Here is a 24575-nt window from a genome sequence, read left to right on the forward strand (position 1 = left end):
TGTGAGAGTGTAGGTGTGATTGTTAATGAGTGTGTGAGTGTGTATATGAGTGTGTCATTGTGTTTGTGTGTGTGTGTGAGTGTGTTTTTGTTTAGGTGTGTCTGTGATATTGTGTGAGTCTATGTGGGAGTGCATTTCTGTCTGAGTGTGTGTGTGTCTGTGTGTAAATGTGAGAGTGTGTTAGGGTGTTTGTGAGAGTGCAGGTGTGTGAGTGGGAGTGAGTGAGTGAATGTGTATATGAGTGGGTGACTGTGTGTGTGTGCATGTGTGTGCCTGACCGTCTGAATATGTGGGTGTTTCTGTTTGTAGGTGTGTGTGTGTGTGTGACATTGTGTGAGTGTGTGTGAGTGCATGAGAATCTGTGTGTGTTGGTGTGTGAGTAGGTGTGCGAGAGCTTGTGGCAGTGTGTGAGTGTGTGTGTTTGTGACATTCTGTGAATGGTTGTTGGTGTCTCGGTGTGTGTAGATGTGTGAGTGCTGCAGTGTGTGAGTGTGTGAGTGCGAATGAGTCTGTGAGTGTGTGTGGGTGGGAGTGTGTTTCTTTGTGAAATTCTAGTTGTGTGAGTGGGACTGATTGTGTGAGTGTGTACATAAGTGTGCGATTGGTGTGAGTATGTGTGTGTGTCTATATGTGTGTGTGTCTATGTGTAGGTGCGTAATTGTGTGTGTGCAATTGTGTGTGAGAATGTGGTTATTTCTGTGTGTAGGTGTGTGAATGTGTGAGTGTGTTTGTGAGAGTGTAGTTGTGTTTGTGTGTGTGTGAGTGTGTATACGGGTGTGTGATTGTGTCTGAGTTTTTGTGATTGTGTGTGAGAATGTGAGTGAATGTGTCTGTGTGTATGTGTGTGAGTGTGTGAAACAGTGTCTCAGTCTTCGTGATTTTGTGTGGGTGTCTGAGAGTGTGTGTGAGCGTTTGAGTGTAGGTGTTTCTGTTTGAGGGCCTTTGTGGTTATTATATGTGTGTGTGTGTGTGTGTGTGTAAGTGTGAGTGGGAGTGAGAGTGAGAGTGTGTGTACGTGTGTGTTATTGTGTGTGATTGTGTTTGTGGGTTAGATTCTGAGCGTCTTTGTGTGAAGGTGTGTGTTTTTGACCGTTTTAGTGAGGGCGTGAGTGCATGTGACTGTGAGTGTGTGTAGTTTTGTGAGTGGGAGTGAGTGTGAGAATGTGTGTATGATTTGCGTGATTATGTGTGAGTGTGTGTGATTGTGTGTGAGAATGTGTGTGAGTGAGTCTGTGTGTGTAGTTGTGTGATTGTGTCGAAATTGGTGTGATTGCGTGTGTTTCTGAGTGTGTGTGACAGTGTGTGTGAGTGTAGGAGTGTCTGAGTGCCTGTGTGATTTCTGTATGTGAGTGTGTGTGTTTGATGATGCGTTTGTTTGTGTGTGTGTAGGTGTGTTAGTGGGAGAGAGTGTGTATACGATTGTGTGATTGTGTGTGAGTGTTTTTGTCTGTGAGTGGGTGTGAGTGTGTCTGTGTGTGCAGGTGAGAGTGTGTCACTATTTGTGAGTGTGTGTGTGATTGCATGTGAGCCTGTGTATATGTGTTGGTTTGTTGGTGTGTGTAGGCGTGCGAGTGTGTTTGGCAGTGTTTCAGTGTTATTGCGTGTGTGTCTGTAAGTGTTTGTGTGAGTAGGTGTGTGAGTGTGTGTGACCGGGTGATTGTGTGTGTGAATGCGTGTGAGTCTGTGTGTCTGTGTGTTTGTGGGTGTGTCTACATGTGTGTAGGTGTGTGACAGTTTATGGCACTGTGTTAATGCGCGTGAGTGCTCATGTGTCTGTGTGTGTGTGTTTGTGAGAGTGTAGGTGTGATTGGGAATGAGTGTGTGAGTGTGTATATGAGAGTGTCATTGTGTTTGTGTGTGTGTGAGTGTGTTTTTGTTTAGGTCTGTGTGTGATATTGTGTGAGTCTATGTGGGAGTGCATTTCTGTCTGAGTGTGTGTGTGTCTGTGTGTAAGGGTGAGAGTGTGTTAGGGTGTTTGTGAGAGTGCAGGTGTGTGAGTGGGAGTGAGTGAGTGAATGTGTATATGAGTGGGTGACTGTGAGTGCGTGCATGTTTGTGCCTGACAGTTTGAATACGTGGTTGTTTCTGTGTGTAGGTATGTGAGTGTGTGTGTGACATTGTGTGAGTGTGTGTGAGTGCATGTGAATCTGTGTGTGTTGGTGTGTGAGTAGGTGTGCGAGAGCTTGTGGCAGTGTGTGAGTGTGTGTGTTTGTGACATTCTGTGACTGTGTGTTGGTGTCTCTGTGTGTAGATGAGTGAGTGCAGCAGTGTGTGAGTGTGTGAGTGCGAATGAGTCTGTGAGTGTGTGTGGGTGTGAGTGTGTTTCTTTGTGAAATTCTAGTTGTGTGAGTGGGACTGATTGTGTGAGTGTGTATATAAGTGTGCGATTGTGTGTGAGTATGTGTGTGTCTATGTGTGTGTGTGTCTATGTGTAGGTGCGTAATAGTGTGTGTGCAATTGTGTGTGAGAATGTGGTTGTTTCTGTGTGTAGGTGTGTGAATGTGTGAGTGTGTTTGTGAGAGTGTAGTTGTGTGAGTGTTTGTGTGTGTGTGAGTGTATATAGGGGTGTGTGATTGTGTCTGAGTTTTTGTGATTGTTTGTGAGAATGTGAGTGAATGTGTCTGTGTGTATGTGTGTGAGTGTGTGAAACAGTGTCTCAGTCTTCGTGATTTTGTGTGGGTGTGTGAGAGTGTGTGTGAGCGTTTGAGTGTAGGTGTTTCTGTTTGAGGGCCTTTGTGGTTATTATATGTGTGTGTGAGTGTGTGTGTGTGTAAGTGTGAGTGGGAGTGAGAGTGGGAGTGTGTGTACGTGTGTGTTATTGTGTGTGATTGTGTTTGTGGGTGAGTTTCTGAGCGTCCTTGTGTGCAGGTGTGTGTGTCTGACCGTTTTAGTGTGGGTGTGAGTGCATGTGACTCTGAGAGTGAGTGTGTGTAGTTGTGTGAGTGGGAGTGAGTGTGTGAATGTGTATACTATTGGGTGATTGTGTGTGTGTGATTGTGTGTGAGAATGTGTGTGAGTGAGTCTGTGTGTGTAGGTGTTTGATTGTGCCGAAATCTGCGTGATTGTGTGTGTTTGTGAGTGTGTGTGACAGTGTGTGTGAGTGTAGGAGTGTCTGAGTGCCTGTGTGATTTCTGTATGTGAGTGTGTGTGTTTGATGATGCGTTTGTTTGTGTGTGTGTAGGTGTGTTAGTGGGAGAGAGTGTGAATACGAGTGTGTGAATGTGTGTGAGTGTTTTTGTCTGTGAGTGGGTGTGAGTGTGTCTGTGTGTGCAGGTGAGAGTGTGTGACTATTTGTGAGTGTGTTTGTGTTTGTATGTGAGCCTGTTTGTGTGTTGGTTTGTGTGAGTAGGTGTGTGAGTGTGTGTGACCGGGTGATTGTGTGTGTGAATGCGTGTGAGTCTGTGTGTCTGTGTGTTTGTGGGTGTGTCTACATGTGTGTAGGTGTGTGACTGTTTATGGCACTGTGTCAATGTGCGTGAGTGCTCATGTGTCTGTGTGTGTGTGTGTTTGTGAGAGTGTAGGTGTGATTGTTAATGAGTGTGTGAGTGTGTATATGAGTGTGTCATTGTGTTTGTGTGTGTGTGTGAGTGTGTTTTTGTTTAGGTGTGTCTGTGATATTGTGAGTCTATGTGGGAGTGCATTTCTGTCTGAGTGTGTGTGTGTCTGTGTGTAAGTGTGAGAGTGTGTTAGGGTGTTTGTGAGAGTGCAGGGGTGTGAGTGGGAGTGAGTGAGTGAATGTTTATATGAGTGGGTGACTGTGTGTGTGTGCATGTGTGTGCCTGACAGTCTGAATATGTGGGTGTTTCTGTGTGTAGGTGTGTGAGTGTGTGTGTGACATTGTGTGAGTGTGTGTGTGACATTGTGTGAGTGTGTGTGTGTGCATGAGAATCTGTGTGTGTTGGTGTGTGAGTAGGTGTGCGAGAGCTTGTGGCAGTGTGTGAGTGTGTGTGTTTGTGACATTCTCTTAATGGTTGTTGGTGTCTCTGTGTGTGTAGATGTGTGAGTGCTGCAGTGTGTGAGTGTGTGAGTGCGAATGAGTCTTCGAGTGTGTGTGGGTGCGAGTGTGATTCTTTGTGAAATTTCAGTTGTGTGAGTGGGAGTGATTGTGTGAGTGTGTATGTAAGTGTGCGATTTTGTGTGAGTGTGTGTGACTGTGTGTGAGTATGTGTGTGTGCCTATATGTGTGTGCGTCTATGTGTAGGTGCGTAATTGTGTGTGTGCAAATGTGTGTGAAAATGTGGGTGATTCTGTGTGTAGGTGTGTGAATGTGTGTGTTTGTGAGAGTGTAGTTGTGTGAGTGTTTGTGTGTGTGTGAGTGTGTATATGGGTGTGTGATTGTGTCTGAGTTTTTGTGATTGTGTGTGAGAATGTGAGTGAATGTGTCTGTGTGTATGTGTGTGAGTGTGTGAAACAGTGTCTCAGTCTTCGTGATTTTGTGTGGGTGTGTGAGAGTGTGTGTGAGCGTTTGAGTGTAGGTGTTTCTTTTTGAGGGCCTTTGTGGTTAATATATGTGTGTGTGTGAGTGTGTGTGTGTAAGTGTGAGTGGGAGTGAGAGTGGGAGTGTGTGTACGAGTGTGTTATTGTGTGTGATTGTGTTTGTGGTTGAGTTTCTGAGCGTCTGTGTGCAGGTGTGTGTGTCTGACAGTTTTAGTGTTGGTGTGAGTGCATGTGACTCTGTGAGAGTGTGTGTGTGTAGTTCTGTGAGTGGGAGTGAGTGTGTGAATGTGTATACGATTGAGTGATTGTGTGTGAGGGTGTTTGATTGTGTGTGAGAATGTGTGTGTGTGAGTCTGTGTGTGTAGGTGTGTGATTGTGCCGAACCCTGTGTGATTGTGTGTGTTTGTGAGGGTGTGTGACAGTGTGTGTGAGTGTAGGAGTGTCTGAGTGCCTGTGTGATTTCTGTATGTGAGTGTGTGTGTTTGATGATGCGTTTGTTTGTGTGTGTGTAAGTGTGTAAGTGGGAGTGAGTGTGTATACGAGTGTGTGATTGGGTGTGAGTGTTTCTGTCTGTGAGTGGGTGTGAGTGTGTCTGTGTGTGCAGGTGAGAGTGTGTGAATATTTGTGAGTGTGTGTGTGATTGCATGTGAGCCTGTGTTTGTGTGTTGTTTTGTTTGTGTGTGTTGGTGTGCGAGAGGATTTGACAGTGTTTTAGTGAGTGTTAGTGCGTGTGTGTCTGTAAGTGTTTGTGTGAGTAGGTGTGTGAGTGTGTGTGACCGGGTGATTGTGTGTGTGAATGCGTGTGAGTCTGTGTGTCTGTGTGTTTGTGGGTGTGTCTACATGTGTGTAGGTGTGTGACTGTTTATGGCACTGTGTCAATGTGCGTGAGTGCTCATGTGTCTGTGTGTGTGTGTGTGAGATTGTGAGAGTGTAGGTGTGATTGGGAATGAGTGTGTGAGTGTGTATATGAGTGCGTCATTGTGTTTGTGTGTGTGTGAGTGTGTTTTTGTTTAGGTGTGTGTGTGACATTGTGTGAGTCTATGTGGGAGTGCATTTCTGTCTGAGTGTGTGTGTGTCTGTGTGTAAGGGTGAGAGTGTGTTAGGGTGTTTGTGAGAGTGCAGGTGTGTGAGTGGGAGTGAGTGAGTGAATGTGTATATGAGTGGGTGACTGTGTGTGTGTGCATGTTTGTGCCTGACAGTCTGAATATGTGGGTGTTTCTGTGTGTAGGTGTGTGAGTGTGTGTGTGACATTGTGTGAGTGTGTGTGTGTGCATGAGAATCTGTGTGTGTTGGTGTGTGAGTAGGTGTGCGAGAGCTTGTGGCAGTGTGTGAGTGTGTGTGTTTGTGACATTCTGTGAATGGTTGTTGGTGTCTCTGTGTGTGTAGATGTGTGAGTGCTGCAGTGTGTGAGTGTGTGAGTGCGAATGAGTCTTCGAGTGTGTGTGGGTGCGAGTGTGATTCTTTGTGAAATTTCAGTTGTGTGAGTTTGAGTGATTGTGTGAGTGTGTATGTAAGTGTGCGATTTTGTGTGAGTGTGTGTGACTGTGTGTGAGTATGTGTGTGTGCCTATATGTGTGTGCGTCTATGTGTAGGTGCGTAATTGTGTGTGTGCAATTGTGTGTGAAAATGTGGGTGATTCTGTGTGTAGGTGTGTGAATGTGTGTGTTTGTGAGAGTGTAGTTGTGTGAGTGTTTGTGTGTGTGTGAGTGTGTATATGGGTGTGTGATTGTGTCTGAGTTTTTGTGATTGTGTGTGAGAATGTGAGTGAATGTGTCTGTGTGTATGTGTGTGAGTGTGTGAAACAGTGTCTCAGTCTTCGTGATTTTGTGTGGGTGTCTGAGAGTGTGTGTGAGCGTTTGAGTGTAGGTGTTTCTGTTTGAGGGCCTTTGTGGTTATTATATGTGTGTGTGTGAGTGTGTGTGTGTAAGTGTGAGTGGGAGTGAGAGTGGGAGTGTGTGTACGTGTGTGTTATTGTGTGTGATTGTGTTTGTGGGTGAGTTTCTGAGCGTCTTTGTGTGCAGGTGTGTGTGTCTGACCGTTTTAGTGTGGGTGTGAGTGCATGTGACTCTGAGAGTGAGTGTGTGTAGTTGTGTGAGTGGGAGTGAGTGTGTGAATGTGTATACTATTGGGTGATTGTGTGTGTGTGATTGTGTGTGAGAATGTGTGTGAGTGAGTCTGTGTGTGTAGGTGTTTGATTGTGCCGAAATCTGCGAGATTGTGTGTGTTTGTGAGTGTGTTACAGTGTGTGTGAGTGTAGGAGTGTCTGAGTGCCTGTGTGATTTCTGTATGTGAGTGTGTGTGTTTGATGATGCGTTTGTTTGTGTGTGTGTAGGTGTGTTAGTGGGAGAGAGTGTGAATACGAGTGTGTGAATGTGTGTGAGTGTTTTTGGCTGTGAGTGGGTGTGAGTGTGTCTGTGTGTGCAGGTGAGAGTGTGTGACTATTTGTGAGTGTGTTTGTGTTTGTATGTGAGCCTGTTTGTGTGTTGGTTTGTGTGAGTAGGTGTGTGAGTGTGTGTGACCGGGTGATTGTGTGTGTGAATGTGTGTGAGTCTGTGTGTCTGTGTGTTTGTGGGTGTGTCTACATGTGTGTAGGTGTGTGACTGTTTATGGCACTGTGTCAATGTGCGTGAGTGCTCATGTGTCTGTGTGTGTGTGAGTTTGTGAGAGTGTAGGTGTGATTGTTAATGAGTGTGTGAGTGTGTATATGAGTGTGTCATTGTGTTTGTGTGTGTGTGTGAGTGTGTTTTTGTTTAGGTCTGTGTGTGACATTGTGTGAGTCTATGTGGGAGTGCATTTCTGTCTGAGTGTGTGTGTGTCTGTGTGTAAGTGTGAGAGTGTGTTAGGGTGTTTGTGAGAGTGCAGGGGTGTGAGTGGGAGTGAGTGAGTGAATGTGTATATGAGTGGGTGACTGTGTGTGTGTGCATGTGTGTGCCTGACAGTCTGAATATGTGGGTGTTTCTGTGTGTAGGTGTGTGTGTGTGTGACATTGTGTGAGTGTGTGTGTGACATTGTGTGAGTGTGTGTGTGTGCATGAGAATCTGTGTGTGTTGGTGTGTGAGTAGGTGTGCGAGAGCTTGTGGCAGTGTGTGAGTGTGTGTTTGTGACATTCTGTGAATGGTTGTTGGTGTCTCTGTGTGTGTAGATGTGTGAGTGCTGCAGTGTGTGAGTGTGTGAGTGCGAATGAGTCTTCGAGTGTGTGTGGGTGCGAGTGTGATTCTTTGTGAAATTTCAGTTGTGTGAGTGGGAGTGATTGTGTGAGTGTGTATGTAAGTGTGCGATTTTGTGTGAGTGTGTGTGACTGTGTGTGAGTATGTGTGTGTGCCTATATGTGTGTGCGTCTATGTGTAGGTGCGTAATTGTGTGTGTGCAATTGTGTGTGAAAATGTGGGTGATTCAGTGTGTAGGTGTGTGAATGTGTGTGTTTGTGAGAGTGTAGTTGTGTGAGTGTTTGTGTGTGTTTGAGTGTGTATATGGGTGTGTGATTGTGTCTGAGTTTTTGTGATTGTGTGAGAGAATGTGAGTGAATGTGTCTGTGTGTATGTGTGTGAGTGTGTGAAACAGTGTCTCAGTCTTCGTGATTTTGTGTGGGAGTGTGAGAGTGTGTGTGAGCGTTTGAGTGTAGGTGTTTCTTTTTGAGGGCCTTTGTGGTTAATATATGTGTGTGTGTGAGTGTGTGTGTGTAAGTGTGAGTGGGAGTGAGAGTGGGAGTGTGTGTACGAGTGTGTTATTGTGTGTGATTGTGTTTGTGTTTGAGTTTCTGAGCGTCTGTGTGCAGGTGTGTGTGTCTGACAGTTTTAGTGTTGGTGTGAGTGCATGTGACTCTGTGAGAGTGTGTGTGTGTAGTTCTGTGAGTGGGAGTGAGTGTGTGAATGTGTATACGATTGAGTGATTGTGTGTGAGTGTGTTTGATTGTGTGTGAGAATGTGTGTGAGTGAGTCTGTGTGTGTAGGTGTGTGATTGTGCCGAACCCTGTGTGATTGTGTGTGTTTGTGAGGGTGTGTGACAGTGTGTGTGAGTGTAGGAGTGTCTGAGTGCCTGTGTGATTTCTGTATGTGAGTGTGTGTGTTTGATGATGCGTTTGTTTGTGTGTGTGTAAGTGTGTAAGTGGGAGTGAGTGTGTATACGAGTGTGTGATTGGGTGTGAGTGTTTCTGTCTGTGAGTGGGTGTGAGTGTGTCTGTGTGTGCAGGTGAGAGTGTGTGAATATTTGTGAGTGTGTGTGTGATTGCATGTGAGCCTGTGTTTGTGTGTTGTTTTGTTTGTGTGTGTTGGTGTGCGAGAGGGTTTGACAGTGTTTTAGTGAGTGTTAGTGCGTGTGTGTCTGTAAGTGTTTGTGTGAGTAGGTGTGTGAGTGTGTGTGACCGGGTGATTGTGTGTGTGAATGCGTGTGAGTCTGTGTGTCTGTGTGTTTGTGGGTGTGTCTACATGTGTGTAGGTGTGTGACTGTTTATGGCACTGTGTCAATGTGCGTGAGTGCTCATGTGTCTGTGTGTGTGTGTGAGATTGTGAGAGTGTAGGTGTGATTGGGAATGAGTGTGTGAGTGTGTATATGAGTGCGTCATTGTGTTTGTGTGTGTGTGAGTGTGTTTTTGTTTAGGTGTGTGTGTGACATTGTGTGAGTCTATGTAGGAGTGCATTTCTGTCTGAGTGTGTGTGTGTCTGTGTGTAAGGGTGAGAGTGTGTTAGGGTGTTTGTGAGAGTGCAGGTGTGTGAGTGGGAGTGAGTGAGTGAATGTGTATATGAGTGGGTGACTGTGTGTGTGCATGTTTGTGCCTGACAGTCTGAATATGTGGGTGTTTCTGTGTGTAGGTGTGTGAGTGTGTGTGTGACATTGTGTGAGTGTGTGTGTGCATGAGAATCTGTGTGTGTTGGTGTGTGAGTAGGTGTGCGAGAGCTTGTGGCAGTGTGTGAGTGTGTGTGTTTGTGACATTCTGTGAATGGTTGTTGGTGTCTCTGTGTGTGTAGATGTGTGAGTGCTGCAGTGTGTGAGTGTGTGAGTGCGAATGAGTCTGTGAGTGTGTGTGGGTGAGAGTGTGTTTCTTTGTGAAATTCTAGTTATGTGAGTTGGTGTGATTGTGTGAGTGTGTATATAAGTGTGTGATTGTGTGTGAGTGTGTGTGATTGTGTGTGAGTATGTGTGTGGTCTATATGTGTGTGTGTCTATGTGTAGGTGCGTAATTGTGTGTGTGCAAATGTGTGTGAGAATGTGGGTGCTTCTGTGTGTAGGTGTGTGAATATGTGAGTGTGTTTGTGATAGTGTAGTTGTGTGAGTGTTTGTGTGTGTGTGAGTGTGTATACGGGTGTGTGATTGTGTCTGAGTTTTTGTGATTGTGTGTGAGAATGTGAGTGAATGTGTCTGTGTGTATGTGTGTGAGTGTCTGAAACATTTTCTCAGTCTTCATGATTTTGTGTGGGTGTGTGAGAGTGTGTGTGTGTTTGAGTGTAGCTGTGTCTGTTTGAGGGCCTTTGTGGTTAATATATGTGTGTGTGTGTGAGTGAGTGTGTGTGTAGGTGTGAGTGCGTGTGAGAGTGGGAGTGTGTGTACGAGTGTGTTATTGTGTGTGATTGTGTTTGTGGGTGAGTGTCTGAGCGTCTTTGTGTGCCGGTGTGTGTGTCTGACGGTTTTAGTGTGGGTGTGAGTGCATGTGACTCTGTGAGAGTGTGTGTGTGTAGTTGTGTGAGTGGGAGTGAGTGTGTGAATGTGTGTACGATTGGGTGACTGTGTGTGAGTGTGTGTGATTGTGTGTGAGAATGTGTGTGAGTGAGTCTGTGTGTGTCGGTGTGTGATTGTGCCGAACCCTGTGTGATTGTGTGTGTTTGTGAGGGTGTGTGACAGTGTGTGTGAGTGTAGGAGTGTCTGAGTGCCTGTGTGATTTCTGTATGTGAGTGTGTGTGTGTTTGATGATGCGTTTGTTTGTGTGTGTGTAGGTGTGTTAGTGGGAGTGAGTGTGTATACGAGTGTGTGATTGTGTGTGAGTGTTTTTGTCTGTGAGTGGCTGTGAGTGTGTCTGTGAGTGCAGGTGAGAGTGCGTGACTATTTGTGAGTGTGTGTGTGATTGCATGTGAGCCTGTGTTTGTGTGTTGTTTTGTTTGTGAGTGTAGGTGTGTGTGTGTGTTTGACAGTGTTTCAGTGTTAGTGCGTGTGTGTCTGTAAGTGTTTGTGTGAGTAGGTGTGTGAGTGTGTGTGACCGGGTGATTGTGTGTGTGAATGCGTGTGAGTCTGTGTGTCTGTGTGTTTGTGGGTGTGTCTACATGTGTGTAGGTGTGTGACAGTTTATGGCACTGTGTTAATGCGCGTGAGTGCTCATGTGTCTGTGTGTGTGTGTTTGTGAGAGTGTAGGTGTGATTGGGAATGAGTGTGTGAGTGTGTATATGAGAGTGTCATTGTGTTTGTGTGTGTGTGAGTGTGTTTTTGTTTAGGTCTGTGTGTGACATTGTGTGAGTCTATGTGGGAGTGCATTTCTGTCTGAGTGTGTGTGTGTCTGTGAGTAAGGGTGAGAGTGTGTTAGGGTGTTTGTGAGAGTGCAGGTGTGTGAGTGGGAGTGAGTGAGTGAATGTGTATATGAGTGCGTGACTGTGTGTGCGTGCATGTTTGTGCCTGACAGTTTGAATACGTGGTTGATTCTGTGTGTAGGTATGTGAGTGTGTGTGTGACATTGTGTGAGTGTGTGTGTGAGTGCATGTGAATCTGTGTGTGTTGGTGTGTGAGTAGGTGTGCGAGAGCTTGTGGCAGTGTGTGAGTGTGTGTGTTTGTGACATTCTGTGAATGTGTGTTGGTGTCTCTCTGTGTGTAGATGAGTGAGTGCAGCAGTGTGTGAGTGTGTGAGTGCGAATGAGTCTGTGAGTGTGTGTGGGTGTGAGTGTGTTTCTTTGTGAAATTCTAGTTGTGTGAGTGGGACTGATTGTGTGAGTGTGTATATAAGTGTGCGATTGTGTGTGAGTATGTGTGTGTCTATATGTGTGTGTGTCTATGTGTAGGTGCGTAATAGTGTGTGTGCAATTGTGCGTGAGAATGTGGTTGTTTCTGTGTGTAGGTGTGTGAATGTGTGAGTGTGTTTGTGAGAGTGTAGTTGTGTGAGTGTTTGTGTGTGTGTGAGTGTGTATACGGATGTGTGATTGTGTCTGAGTTTTTGTGATTGTTTGTGAGAATGTGAGTGAATGTGTCTGTGTGTATGTGTGTGAGTGTGTGAAACAGTGTCTCAGTCTTCGTGATTTTGTGTGGGTGTGTGAGAGTGTGTGTGAGCGTTTGAGTGTAGGTGTTTCTGTTTGAGGGCCTTTGTGGTTATTATATGTGTGTGTGTGAGTGTGTGTGTGTGTAAGTGTGAGTGGGAGTGAGAGTGGGAGTGTGTGTACGTGTGTGTTATTGTGTGTGATTGTGTTTGTGGGTGAGTTTCTGAGCGTCTTTGTGTGCAGGTGTGTGGGTCTGACCATTTTAGTGTGGGTGTGAGTGCATGTGACTCTGAGAGTGAGTGTGTGTAGTTGTGTGAGTGGGAGTGAGTGTGTGAATGTGTATACGATTGGGTGATTGTGTGTGTGTGTGATTGTGTGTGAGAATGTGTGTGAGTGAGTCTGTGTGTGTAGGTGTCTGTGCCGAAATCTGCGTGATTGTGTGTGTTTGTGAGTGTGTGTGACAGTGTGTGTGAGTGTAGGAGTGTCTGAGTGCCTGTGTGATTTCTGTATGTGAGTGTGTGTGTTTGATGATGCGTTTGTTTGTGTGTGTGTAGGTGTGTTAGTGGGAGAGAGTGTGTATACGAGTGTGTGATTGTGTGTGAGTGTTTTTGTCTGTGAGTGGGTGTGAGTGTGTCTGTGTGTGCAGGTGAGAGTGTGTGACTATTTGTGAGTGTGTTTGTGTTTGCATGTGAGCCTGTGTTTGTGTGTTGGTTTGTGTGAGTAGGTGTGTGAGTGTGTGTGACGGGTGATTGTGTGTGTGAATGCGTGTGAGTCTGTGTGTCTGTGTGTTTGTGGGTGTGTCTACATGTGTGTAGGTGTGTGACTGTTTATGGCACTGTGTCAATGTGCGTGAGTGCTCATGTGTCTGTGTGTGTGTGAGTTTGTGAGAGTGTAGGTGTGATTGTTAATGAGTGTGTGAGTGTGTATATGAGTGTGTCATTGTGTTTGTGTGTGTGTGTGAGTGTGTTTTTGTTTAGGTGTGTCTGTGATATTGTGTGAGTCTATGTGGGAGTGCATTTCTGTCTGAGTGTGTGTGTGTCTGTGTGTAAGTGTGAGAGTGTGTTAGGGTGTTTGTGAGAGTGCAGGTGTGTGAGTGGGAGTGAGTGAGTGAATGTGTATATGAGTGTGTGACTGTGTGTGTGTGCATGTGTGTGCCTGACCGTCTGAATATGTGGGTGTTTCTGTTTGTAGGTGTGTGTGTGTGTGTGTCATTGTGTGAGTGTGTGTGTGACATTGTGAGAGTGTGTGTGTGCATGAGAATCTGTGTGTGTTGGTGTGTGAGTAGGTGTGCGAGAGCTTGTGGCAGTGTGTGAGTGTGTGTGTTTGTGACATTCTGTGAATGGTTGTTGGTGTCTCTCTGTGTGTAGATGAGTGAGTGCTGCAGTGTGTGTGTGAGTGCGAATGAGTCTGTGAGTGTGTGTGGGTGTGAGTGTGTTTCTTTGTGAAATTCTAGTTGTGTGAGTGGGTGTGATTGTGTGAGTGTGTATATAAGTGTGCGATAGTGTGTGAGTGTGTGTGATTGTGTGTGAGTATGTGTGTGTGTCTATACGTGTGTGTGTCTATGTGTAGGTGCGTAATTGTGTGTGTGCAAATGTGTGTGAGAATGTGGGTGATTCTGTGTGTAGGTGTTTGAATATGTGAGTGTGTTTGTGAGAGTGTAGTTGTGTGAGTGTTTGTGTGTGTGTGAGTGTGTATACGGGTGTGTGATTGTGTCTGAGTTTTTGTGATTGTGTGTGAGAATGTGAGTGAATGTGTCTGTGTGTATGTGTGTGAGTGTGTGAAACAGTGTCTCAGTCTTCGTGATTTTGTGTGGGTGTGTGAGAGTGTGTGTGAGCGTTTGAGTGTAGGTGTTTCTTTTTGAGGGCCTTTGTGGTTAATATATGTGTGTGTGTGAGTGTGTGTGTGTGTAAGTGTGAGTGTGAGTGAGAGTGGGAGTGTGTGTACGAGTGTGTGATTGTGTGTGATTGTGTTTGTGGTTGAGTTTCTGTGCGTCTGTGTGCAGGTGTGAGTGTCTGAGAGTTTTAGTGTGGGTGTGAGTGCATGTGACTCTGTGAGAGTGTGTGTGTGTAGGTGTGTTAGTGGGAGAGAGTGTGAATATGAGTGTGTGATTGTGTGTGAGTGTTTTTGTCTTTGAGTGGGTGTGAGTGTGTCTGTGTGTGCAGATGAGTGTGTGTCACTATTTGTGAGTGTGTTTGTGATTGCATGTGAGCCTGTGTTTGTGTGTTGGTTTGTTTGTGTGTGTAGGTGTGCGAGTGTGTTTGACAGTGTTTCAGTGTTATTGCGTGTGTGTCTGTAAGTGTTTGTGTGAGTAGGTGTGTGAGTGTGTGTGACCGGGTGATTGTGAGTGTGAATGCGTGTGAGTCTGTGTGTCTGTGTGTTTGTGGGTGTGTCTACATGTGTGTAGGTGTGTGACTGTTTATGGCACTGTGTCAATGTGCGTGAGTGCTCATGTGTCTGTGTGTGTGTGTGAGTTTGTGAGAGTGTATGATTGGGAATGAGTGTGTGAGTATGTATATGAGTGTGTCATTGTGTTTGTGTGTGTGTGAGTGTGTTTTTGTTTAGGTGTGTGTGTGACATTGTGTGAGTCTATGTGGGAGTGCATTTCTGTCTGAGTGTGTGTGTGTCTGTGAGTAAGGGTGAGAGTGTGTTAGGGTGTTTGTGAGAGTGCAGGGGTGTGAGTGGGAGTGAGTGAGTGAATGTGTATATGAGTGGGTGACTGTGTGTGTGTGCATGTTTGTGCCTGACCATCTGAATATGTGGGTGTTTCTGTGTGTAGGTGTGTGAGTGTGTGTGTGACATTGTGTGAGTGTGTGTGTGAGTGCATGTGAATCTGTGTGTGTTGGTGTGTGAGTAGGTGTGCGAGAGCTTGTGGCAGTGTGTGAGTGTGTGTGTTTGTGACATTCTGTGAATGTGTGTTGGTGTCTCTGTGTGTGTATATGTGTGAGTGCAGCAGTGTGTGAGTGTGTGAGTGCGAATGAGTCTGTGAGTGTGTGTGGGAGTGAGTGTGTTTCTTTGTGAAATTTCAGTTGTGTGAGTTGGAGTGATTGTGTGAGTGTGTATATAAGTGTGCGATAGTGTGTGAGTGTGTGTGAGTGTGTGAGAGTATGTGTGTGTGCCTATATGTGTTTGTGTCTATGTGTAGGTGCGTAATTTTGTGTGTGCAAATGTGTGTGAGAATGTGGTTCTTTCTGTGTGTAGGTGTGTGAATGTGTGAGTGTGTTTGTGAGAGTGTAGTTGTGTGAGTGTTTGTGTGTGTGTGAGTGTGTATACGGGTGTGTGATTGTGTCTGAGATTTTGTGATTGTGTGTGAGAATGTGAGTGAACGTGTCTGTGTGTATGTGTGTGAGTGTGTGAAACAGTGTCTCAGTCTTCGTGATTTTGTGTGGGTGTGTGAGAGTGTGTGTGAGCGTTTGAGTGTAGGTGTTTCTGTTTGAGGGCCTTTGATGTTCTTATATGTATGTGTGAGTGTGTGTGTGTGTAAGTGTGAGATGGAGTGAGAGTGGGAGTGTGTGTACGTGTGTGTTATTGTGTGTGATTGTGTTTGTGGGTGAGTTTCTGAGCGTCTTTGTGTGCAGGTGTGTGTGTCTGACCGTTTTAGTGTGGGTGTGAGTGCATGTGACTCTGAGAGTGAGTGTGTGTAGTTGTGTGAGTGGGAGTGTGTGAATATATATACGATTGGGTGATTGTGTGTGTGTATGATTGTGTGTGAGAATGTGTGTGAGTGAGTCTGTGTGTGTAGGTGTTTGATTGTGCCGAAATCTGCGAGATTGTGTGTGTTTGTGAGTGTGTGTGACAGTGTGTGTGAGTGTAGGAGTGTCTGAGTGCCTGTGTGATTTCTGTATGTGAGTGTGTGTGTTTGATGATGCGTTTGTTTGTGTGTGTGTAGGTGTGTTAGTGGGAGAGAGTGTGAATACGAGTGTGTGAATGTGTGTGAGTGTTTTTGTCTGTGAGTGGGTGTGAGTGTGTCTGTGTGTGCAGGTGAGAGTGTGTGACTATTTGTGAGTGTGTTTGTGTTTGTATGTGAGCCTGTGTTTGTGTTTTGGTTTGTGTGAGTAGGTGTGTGAGTGTGTGTGACCGGGTGATTGTGTGTGTGAATGCGTGTGAGTCTGTGTGTCTGTGAGTTTGTGGGTGTGTCTACATGTGTGTAGGTGTGTGACTGTTTATGGCACTGTGTCAATGTGCATGAGTGCTCATGTGTCTGTGTGTGTGTGTGTTTGTGAGAGTGTAGGTGTGATTGGGAATGGGTGTGTGAGTGTGTATATGAGTGTGTCATTGTGTTTGTGTGTGTGAGTGTGTTTTAGTTTAGGTGTGTGTGTGACATTGTGTGAGTCTATGTGGGAGTGCATTTCTGTCTGAGTGTGTGTGTGTCTGTGTGTAAGTGTGAGAGTGTGTTAGGGTGTTTGTGAGAGTGCAGGGGTGTGAGTGGGAGTGAGTGAGTGAATGTGTATATGAGTGGGTGACTGTGTGTGTGTGCATGTGTGTGCCTGACAGTCTGAATATGTGGGTGTTTCTGTGTGTAGGTGTGTGAGTGTGTGTGTGACATTGTGTGAGAGTGTGTGTGACATTGTGAGAGTGCGTGTGTGCATGAGAATCTGTGTGTGTTGGTGTGTGAGTAGGTGTGCGAGAGCTTGTGGCAGTGTGTGAGTGTGTGTGTTTGTGACATTCTGTGAATGGTTGTTGGTGTCTCTCTGTGTGTAGATGAGTGAGTGCTGCAGTGTGTGTGTGAGTGCGAATGAGTCTGTGAGTGTGTGTGGGTGTGAGTGTGTTTCTTTGTGAAATTCTAGTTGTGTGAGTGGGTGTGATTGTGTGAGTGTGTATATAAGTGTGCGATAGTGTGTGAGTGTGTGTGATTGTGTGTGAGTATGTGTGTGTGTCTATACGTGTGTGTGTCTATGTGTAGGTGCGTAATTGTGTGTGTGCAAATGTGTGTGAGAATGTGGGTGATTCTGTGTGTAGGTGTTTGAATATGTGAGTGTGTTTGTGAGAGTGTAGTTGTGTGAGTGTTTGTGTGTGTGTGAGTGTGTATACGGGTGTGTGATTGTGTCTGAGTTTTTGTGATTGTGTGTGAGAATGTGAGTGAATGTGTCTGTGTGTATGTGTGTGAGTGTGTGAAACAGTGTCTCAGTCTTCGTGATTTTGTGTGGGTGTGTGAGAGTGTGTGTGAGCGTTTGAGTGTAGGTGTTTCTTTTTGAGGGCCTTTGTGGTTAATATATGTGTGTGTGTGAGTGTGTGTGTGTGTAAGTGTGAGTGTGAGTGAGAGTGGGAGTGTGTGTACGAGTGTGTGATTGTGTGTGATTGTGTTTGTGGTTGAGTTTCTGTGCGTCTGTGTGCAGGTGTGAGTGTCTGAGAGTTTTAGTGTGGGTGTGAGTGCATGTGACTCTGTGAGAGTGTGTGTGTGTAGGTGTGTTAGTGGGAGAGAGTGTGAATATGAGTGTGTGATTGTGTGTGAGTGTTTTTGTCTTTGAGTGGGTGTGAGTGTGTCTGTGTGTGCAGATGAGTGTGTGTCACTATTTGTGAGTGTGTTTGTGATTGCATGTGAGCCTGTGTTTGTGTGTTGGTTTGTTTGTGTGTGTAGGTGTGCGAGTGTGTTTGACAGTGTTTCAGTGTTATTGCGTGTGTGTCTGTAAGTGTTTGTGTGAGTAGGTGTGTGAGTGTGTGTGACCGGGTGATTGTGAGTGTGAATGCGTGTGAGTCTGTGTGTCTGTGTGTTTGTGGGTGTGTCTACATGTGTGTAGGTGTGTGACTGTTTATGGCACTGTGTCAATGTGCGTGAGTGCTCATGTGTCTGTGTGTGTGTGTGAGTTTGTGAGAGTGTAAGTATGATTGGGAATGAGTGTGTGAGTATGTATATGAGTGTGTCATTGTGTTTGTGTGTGTGTGAGTGTGTTTTTGTTTAGGTGTGTGTGTGACATTGTGTGAGTCTATGTGGGAGTGCATTTCTGTCTGAGTGTGTGTGTGTCTGTGAGTAAGGGTGAGAGTGTGTTAGGGTGTTTGTGAGAGTGCAGGGGTGTGAGTGGGAGTGAGTGAGTGAATGTGTATATGAGTGGGTGACTGTGTGTGTGTGCATGTTTGTGCCTGACCATCTGAATATGTGGGTGTTTCTGTGTGTAGGTGTGTGAGTGTGTGTGTGACATTGTGTGAGTGTGTGTGTGAGTGCATGTGAATCTGTGTGTGTTGGTGTGTGAGTAGGTGTGCGAGAGCTTGTGGCAGTGTGTGAGTGTGTGTGTTTGTGACATTCTGTGAATGTGTGTTGGGGTCTCTGTGTGTGTATATGTGTGAGTGCAGCAGTGTGTGAGTGTGTGAGTGCGAATGAGTCTGTGAGTGTGTGTGGGAGTGAGTGTGTTTCTTTGTGAAATTTCAGTTGTGTGAGTTGGAGTGATTGTGTGAGTGTGTATATAAGTGTGCGATAGTGTGTGAGTGTGTGTGAGTGTGTGAGAGTATGTGTGTGTGCCTATATGTGTTTGTGTCTATGTGTAGGTGCGTAATTTTGTGTGTGCAAATGTGTGTGAGAATGTGGTTCTTTCTGTGTGTAGGTGTGTGAATGTGTGAGTGTGTTTGTGAGAGTGTAGTTGTGTGAGTGTTTGTGTGTGTGTGAGTGTGTATACGGGTGTGTGATTGTGTCTGAGATTTTGTGATTGTGTGTGAGAATGTGAGTGAACGTGTCTGTGTGTATGTGTGTGAGTGTGTGAAACAGTGTCCCAGTCTTCGTGATTTTGTGTGGGTGTGTGAGAGTGTGTGTGAGCGTTTGAGTGTAGGTGTTTCTGTTTGAGGGCCTTTGATGTTCTTATATGTATGTGTGAGTGTGTGTGTGTGTAAGTGTGAGATGGAGTGAGAGTGGGAGTGTGTGTACGTGTGTGTTATTGTGTGTGATTGTGTTTGAGGGTTAGATTCTGAGCGTCTTTGTGTGAAGGTGTGTGTTTTTGACCGTTTTAGTGAGGGCGTGAGTGCATGTGACTCTGTGAGTGTGTGCAGTTGTGTGAGTGGGAGTGAGTGTGAGAATGTGTATATGATTTGTGTGATTGTGTGTGAGTGTGTGTGATTGTGTGTGAGAATGTGTGTGAGTGAGTCTGTGTGTGTCGGTGCGTGATTGTGCCGAAAACTGTGTGATTGCGTGTGTTTCTGAGTGTGTGTGACTGTGTGTGTGAGTGTAGGAGTGTCTGAGTGCCTGTGTGATTTCTGTATGTGAGTGTGTGTGTGTTTGATGATGCGTTTGTTTGTGTGTGTGTAGGTGTGTTAGTGGGAGAGAGTGTGTATACGAGTGTGTGATTGTGTGTGTGTTTTTGTCTGTGAGTGGGTGTGAGTGTGTCTGTGTGTGCAGGGGGGAGTGTGTGACTATTTGTGAGTGTGTGTGTGATAGCATGTGAGCCTGTGTATATGTGTTGGTTTGTTTGTGTGTGTAGGTGTGCGAGTGTGTTTGACAGTGTTTCAGTGTTAGTGCATGTGTGTCTGTAAGTGTTTGTGTGAGTAGGTGAGTGAGTGTGTGTGACCGGGTGATTGTGTGTGTGAATGAGTGTGAGTCGGTGTGTCTGTGTTTTTGTGGGTGTGTCTACATGTGTGTAGGTGTGTGACTGTTTATGGCACTGTGTCAATGTGCGTGAGTGCTCATGTGTCTGTGTGTGTGTGTGAGTTTGTGAGAGTGTAAGTGTGATTGGGAATGACTGTGTGAGTATGTATATGAGTGTGTCATTGTGTTTGGGTGTGTGTGAGTGTGTTTTTGTTTAGGTCTGTGTGTGACATTGTGTGAGTCTATGTGGGAGTGCATTTCTGTCTGAGTGTGTGTGTCTGTGAGTAACGGTGAGAGTGTGTTAGGGTGTTTGTGAGAGTGCAGGTGTGTGAGTGGGAGTGAGTGAGTGAATGTGTATATGAGTGGGTGACTGTGTGTGTGTGCATGTTTGTGCCTGACAGTCTTAATATGTGGGTGTTTCTGTGTGTAGGTGTGTGAGTGTGTGTGTGACATTGTGTGAGTGTGTGTGTGAGTGCAAGTGAATCTGTGTGTGTTGGTGTGTGAGTAGGTGAGCGAGAGCTTGTGGCAGTGTGTGAGAGTGTGTGTTTGAGACATTCTGAGCATGTGTGTTGGTGTCTCTGTGTGTGTAGATGTGTGAGTGCAGCAGTGTGTGAGTGTGTGAGTGGGAATGTGTCTGTGAGTGTGTGTGGGTGTGAGTGTGTTTCCTTGTGAAATTCTAGTTGTGTGAGTGGGAGTGATTGTGTGAGTGTGTATATAAGTGTGCGATTGTGTGTGAGTGTGTGTGATAGTGTGTGTGCCTATATGTGTGTGTGTCTATGTGTAGGTGCGTAATTGTGTGTGTGCAAATGTGTGTGATAATGTGGGTGCTTCTGTGTGTAGGTGTGTGAATGTGTGAGTGTTTGTGAGAGTGTAGTTGTGTGAGTGTTTGTGTGTGTGAGTGTGTATACGGGTGTGTGATTGTGTCTGAGTTTTTGTGATTGTGTGTGAGAATGTGAGTGAATGTGTCTGTGTGTATGTGTGTGAGTGTGTGAAACAGTGTCTCAGTCTTCGTGATTTTGTGTGGGTGTGTGAGAGTGTGTGTGAGCGTTTGAGTGTAGGTGTTTCTTTTTGAGGGCCTTTGTGGTTAATATATGTGTGTGTGTGAGTGTGTGTGTGTGTAAGTGTGAGTGGGAGTGAGAGTGGGAGTGTGTGTACGAGTGTGTTATTGTGTGTGATTGTGTTTGTGGGTTTGTTTCTGAGCGTCTTTGTGTGCAGGTGTGTGTGTCTGATGGTTTTAGTGTGGGTGTGAGTGCATGTGACTCTGTGAGAGTGTGTGTGTGTAGTTGTGTGAGTGGGAGTGAGTGTGTGAATGTGTATACGAATGGGTGATTGTGTGTGTGTGATTGTGTGTGAGAATGTGTGTGAGTGAGTCTGTGTGTGTAGGTGTGTGTTTGTGCCGAAATCTGTGTGATTGCGTGTGTTTGTGAGTGTGTGTGACAGTGTGTGTGAGTGTAGGAGTGTCTGAGTGCCTGTGTGATTTCTGTATGTGAGTGTGTGTGTGTTTGATGATGCGTTTGTTAGTGTGTGAGTAGGTGTGTTAGAGGGAGAGAGTGTGTATACGAGTGTGTGATTGTGTGTGAGTGATTTTGTCTGTGAGTGGGTGTGAGTGTGTCTGTGAGTGCAGGTGAGAGTGTGTGACTATTTGTGAGTGTGTGTGTGATTGCATGTGAGCCTGTGTTTGTGTGTTGTTTTGTTTGTGTGTGTAGGTGTGCGAGTGTGTTTGACAGTGTTTGAGTGAGTGTTAGTGCGTGTGTGTCTGTAAGTGTTTGTGTGAGTAGGTGTGTGAGTGTGTGTGACAGTGTGATTGTGTGTGTGAGTGCGTGTGAGTCTGTGTGTCTGTGTGTTTGTGATGTGTGTCTATATGTGTGTAGGTGTGTGACTCTTTATGGCACTGTGTCAATGTGCGTGAGTGCTCATGTGTCTGTGTGTGTGTGAGTTTGTGAGTGTGTAGGTGTGATTGGGAATGAGTGTGTGAGTGTGTATATGAGTGTGTCATTGTGTTTGTGTGTGTGTGTGAGTGTGTTTTTGTTTAGGTGTGTGTGTGACATTGTGTGAGTCTATGTGGGAGTGCATTTCTGTCTGAGTGTGTGTGTGTCTGTGTGTAAGTGTGAGAGTGTGTTAGGGTGTTTGTGAGAGTGCAGGTGTGTGAGTGGGAGTGAGTGAGTGAATGCGTATATGAGTGGGTGACTGTGTGTGTGCATGTGTGTGCCTGACAGTCTGAATATGTGGGTGTTTCTGTGTGTAGGTGTGTGAGTGAGTGTGTGACATTGTGTGAGTGTGTGTGTGACAATGTGTGAGTGTGTGTGAGTGCATATGAATCTGTGTGTTTTGGTGTGTGAAAAGGTGTGCGAGAGCTTGTGACAGTGTGTGTGTGTTTGTGACATTCTGAGATTGTGTGTTGGTGTCTCTGTGTGTGTAGATGTGTGAGTGCAGCAGTGTGTGAGTGTGTGAGTGGGAATGTGTCTGTGAGTGTGTGTGGGTGTGAGTGTGTTTTTTTTGAAATTCTAGTTGTGTGTGTGGGAGTGATTGTGTGTGTGTATATAAGTGTGCGTTTGTGTGTGAGTGTGTGTGATTGTGTGTATGTGTGTGTGACTATATGTGTGTGTGTCTATGTGTAGGTGCGTAATTGTGTGTGAGAATGTGGGTGCTTCTGTGTGTCGGTGTGTGAATGTGTGAGTGTGTTTGTGAGAGTGAAGTTGTGTGAGTGTTTGTGTGTGTGTGAGTGTGTATACGGTGTGTGATTGTGTCTGAGTTTTTGTGATTGTGTGTGAGAATGTGAGTGAAGGTGTCTGTGTGTATGTGTGTGAATGTGTGAAACAGTGTCTCAGTCTTCGTGATTTTGTGTGGGTGTGTGAGAGTGTGTGTGAGCGTTTGAGTGTAGGTGTTTCTTTTTGAGGGCCTTTGTGGTTAATATATGTGTGTGTGTGAGTGTGTGTGTGTGTAAGTGTGAGTGGGAGTGAGAGTGGGAGTGTGTGCACGAGTGTGTTGTGTGTGATTGTGTTTGTGGGTGAGTTTCTGAGCGTCTTTGTGTGCAGGTGTGTTTCTGACGGTTTTAGTGTGGGTGTGAGTGCATGTGACTCTGTGAGAGTGTGTGTGTGTAGTTGTGTGAGTGGGAGTGAGTGTGTGAATGTGTATACGATTGGGTGACTGTGTGTGAGTGTGTGTGATTGTGTGTGAGAATGTGTGTGAGTGAGTCTGTGTGTGTAGGTGTGTGATTGTGCCGAACTCTGTGTGATTGCGTGTGTTTGTGAGTGTGTGTGACAGTGTGTGTGAGTGTAGGAGTGTCTGAGTGCCTGTGTGATTTCTGTATGTGAGTGTGTGTGTGTTTGATGATGAGTTTTTTTGTGTGTGTGTAGGTGTGTTAGTGGGAGAGTGTGTGTATACGAGTGTGTGATTGTGTGTGAGTGTTTATGTCTGTGAGTGGGTGTGAGTGTGTCTGTGTGTGCAGGTGTGAGTGTGTCAGTATTTGTGAGTGTGTTTGTGATTGCATGTGAGCCTGTGTTTGTATGTTGGTTTGTTTGTGTGTGTAGGTGTGCGAGTGTGTTTGACAGTGTTTAAGGGTGAGTGCGTGTGTGTCTGTAAGTGTTTGTGTGAGTAAGTGAGTGAGTGTGTATGACCGGGTGATTGTGTGTGTGAATGAGTGTGAGTCTGTGTGTCTGTGTGTTTGTGGGTGTGTCTACATGTGTGTAGGTGTGTGACTGTTTATGGCACTGTGTCAATGCGCGTGAGTGCTCATGTGTCTGTGTGTGTGTGTGTGAGTTGGTGAGAGTGTAGGTGTGATTGTTAATGAGTGTGTGAGTATGTATATGAGTGTGTCATTGTGTTTGTGTGTGTGTGAGTGTGTTTTTATTTAGGTCTGTGTGTGACATTGTGTGAGTCTATGTGGGAGTGCATTTCTGTCTGAGTGTGTGTGTGTCTGTGTGTAAGTGTGAGAGTGTGTTAGGGTGTTTGTGAGAGTGCAGGTGTGTGAGTGGGAGTGAGTGAGTGAATGTGTATATGAGTGGGTGACTGTGTGTGTGTGCATGTGTGTGCCTGACAGTCTGAATATGTGGGTGTTTCTGTGTGTAGGTGTGTGAATGTGTGAGTGTGTTTGTGAGAGTGTAGTTGTGTGCGTGTTTGTGTGTGTGTGAGTGTGTATACGGGTGTGTGATTGTGTCGGAGATTTTGTGATTGTTTGTGAGAATGTGAGTGAATGTGTCTGTGTGTATGTGTGTGAGTGTGTGAAACAGTGTCTCAGTCTTCGTGATTTTGTGTGGGTGTGTGAGAGTGTGTGTGAGCGTTTGAGTGTAGGTGTTTCTTTTTGAGGGACTTTGTGGTTAATATATGTGTGTGTGTGAGTGTGTGTGTGTGTAAGTGTGAGTGTGAGTGAGAGTGGGAGTGTGTGTACGAGTGTGTTATTGTGTGTGATTGTGTTTGTGGTTGAGTTTCTGAGCGTCTGTGTGCAGGTGTGTGTGTCTGAAAGTTTTAGTGTGGGTGTGAGTGCATGTGACTGTGAGAGTGTGTGTGTGTAGTTGTGTGAGTGGGAGTGAGTGTGTGAATGTGTATACGATTGGGTGACTGTGTGTGAGTGTGTGTGATTGTGTGTGAGAATGTGTGTGAGTGAGTCTGTGTGTGTAGGTGTGTGATTGTGCCGAACTCTGTGTGATTGCGGGTGTTTGTGAGTGTGTGTGACAGTGTGTGTGAGTGTAGGAGTGTCTGAGTGCCTGTGTGATTTCTGTATGTGAGTGTGTGTGTGTTTGATGATGCGTTTTTTTGTGTGTGTGTAGGTGTGTTAGTGGGAGAGTGTGTGTATACGAGTGTGTGATTGTGTGTGAGTGTTTATGTCTGTGAGTGGGTGTGAGTGTGTCTGTGTGTGCAGGTGTGAGTGTGTCAGTATTTGTGAGTGTGTTTGTGATTGCATGTGAGCCTGTGTTTGTATGTTGGTTTGTTTGTGTGTGTAGGTGTGCGAGTGTGTTTGACAGTGTTTAAGGGTGAGTGCGTGTGTGTCTGTAAGTGTTTGTGTGAGTAGGTGAGTGAGTGTGTGTGACCGGGTGATTGTGTGTGTGAATGAGTGTGAGTCTGTGTGTCTGTGTGTTTGTGGGTGTGTCTACATGTGTGTAGGTGTGTGACTGTTTATGGCACTGTGTCAATGCGCGTGAGTGCTCATGTGTCTGTGTGTGTGTGTGTGTGAGTTGGTGAGAGTGTCAGTGTGATTGGTAATGAGTGTGTGAGTATGTATATGAGTGTGTCATTGTGTTTGTGTGTGTGTGAGTGTGTTTTTGTTTAGGTCTGTGTGTGACATTGTGTGAGTCTATGTGGGAGTGCATTTCTGTCTGAGTGTGTGTGTGTCTGTGTGTAAGTGTGAGAGTGTGTTAGGGTGTTTGTGAGAGTGCAGGTGTGTGAGTGGGAGTGAGTGAATGTGTATATGTGTGGGTGACTGTGTGTGTGTGCATGTTTGTGCCTGACAGTCTGAATATGTGGGTGTT

The sequence above is a fragment of the Manis pentadactyla genome, chromosome 6 (assembly GCF_030020395.1).
Source record: "Manis pentadactyla isolate mManPen7 chromosome 6, mManPen7.hap1, whole genome shotgun sequence".
NCBI lineage: Eukaryota > Metazoa > Chordata > Mammalia > Pholidota > Manidae > Manis > Manis pentadactyla.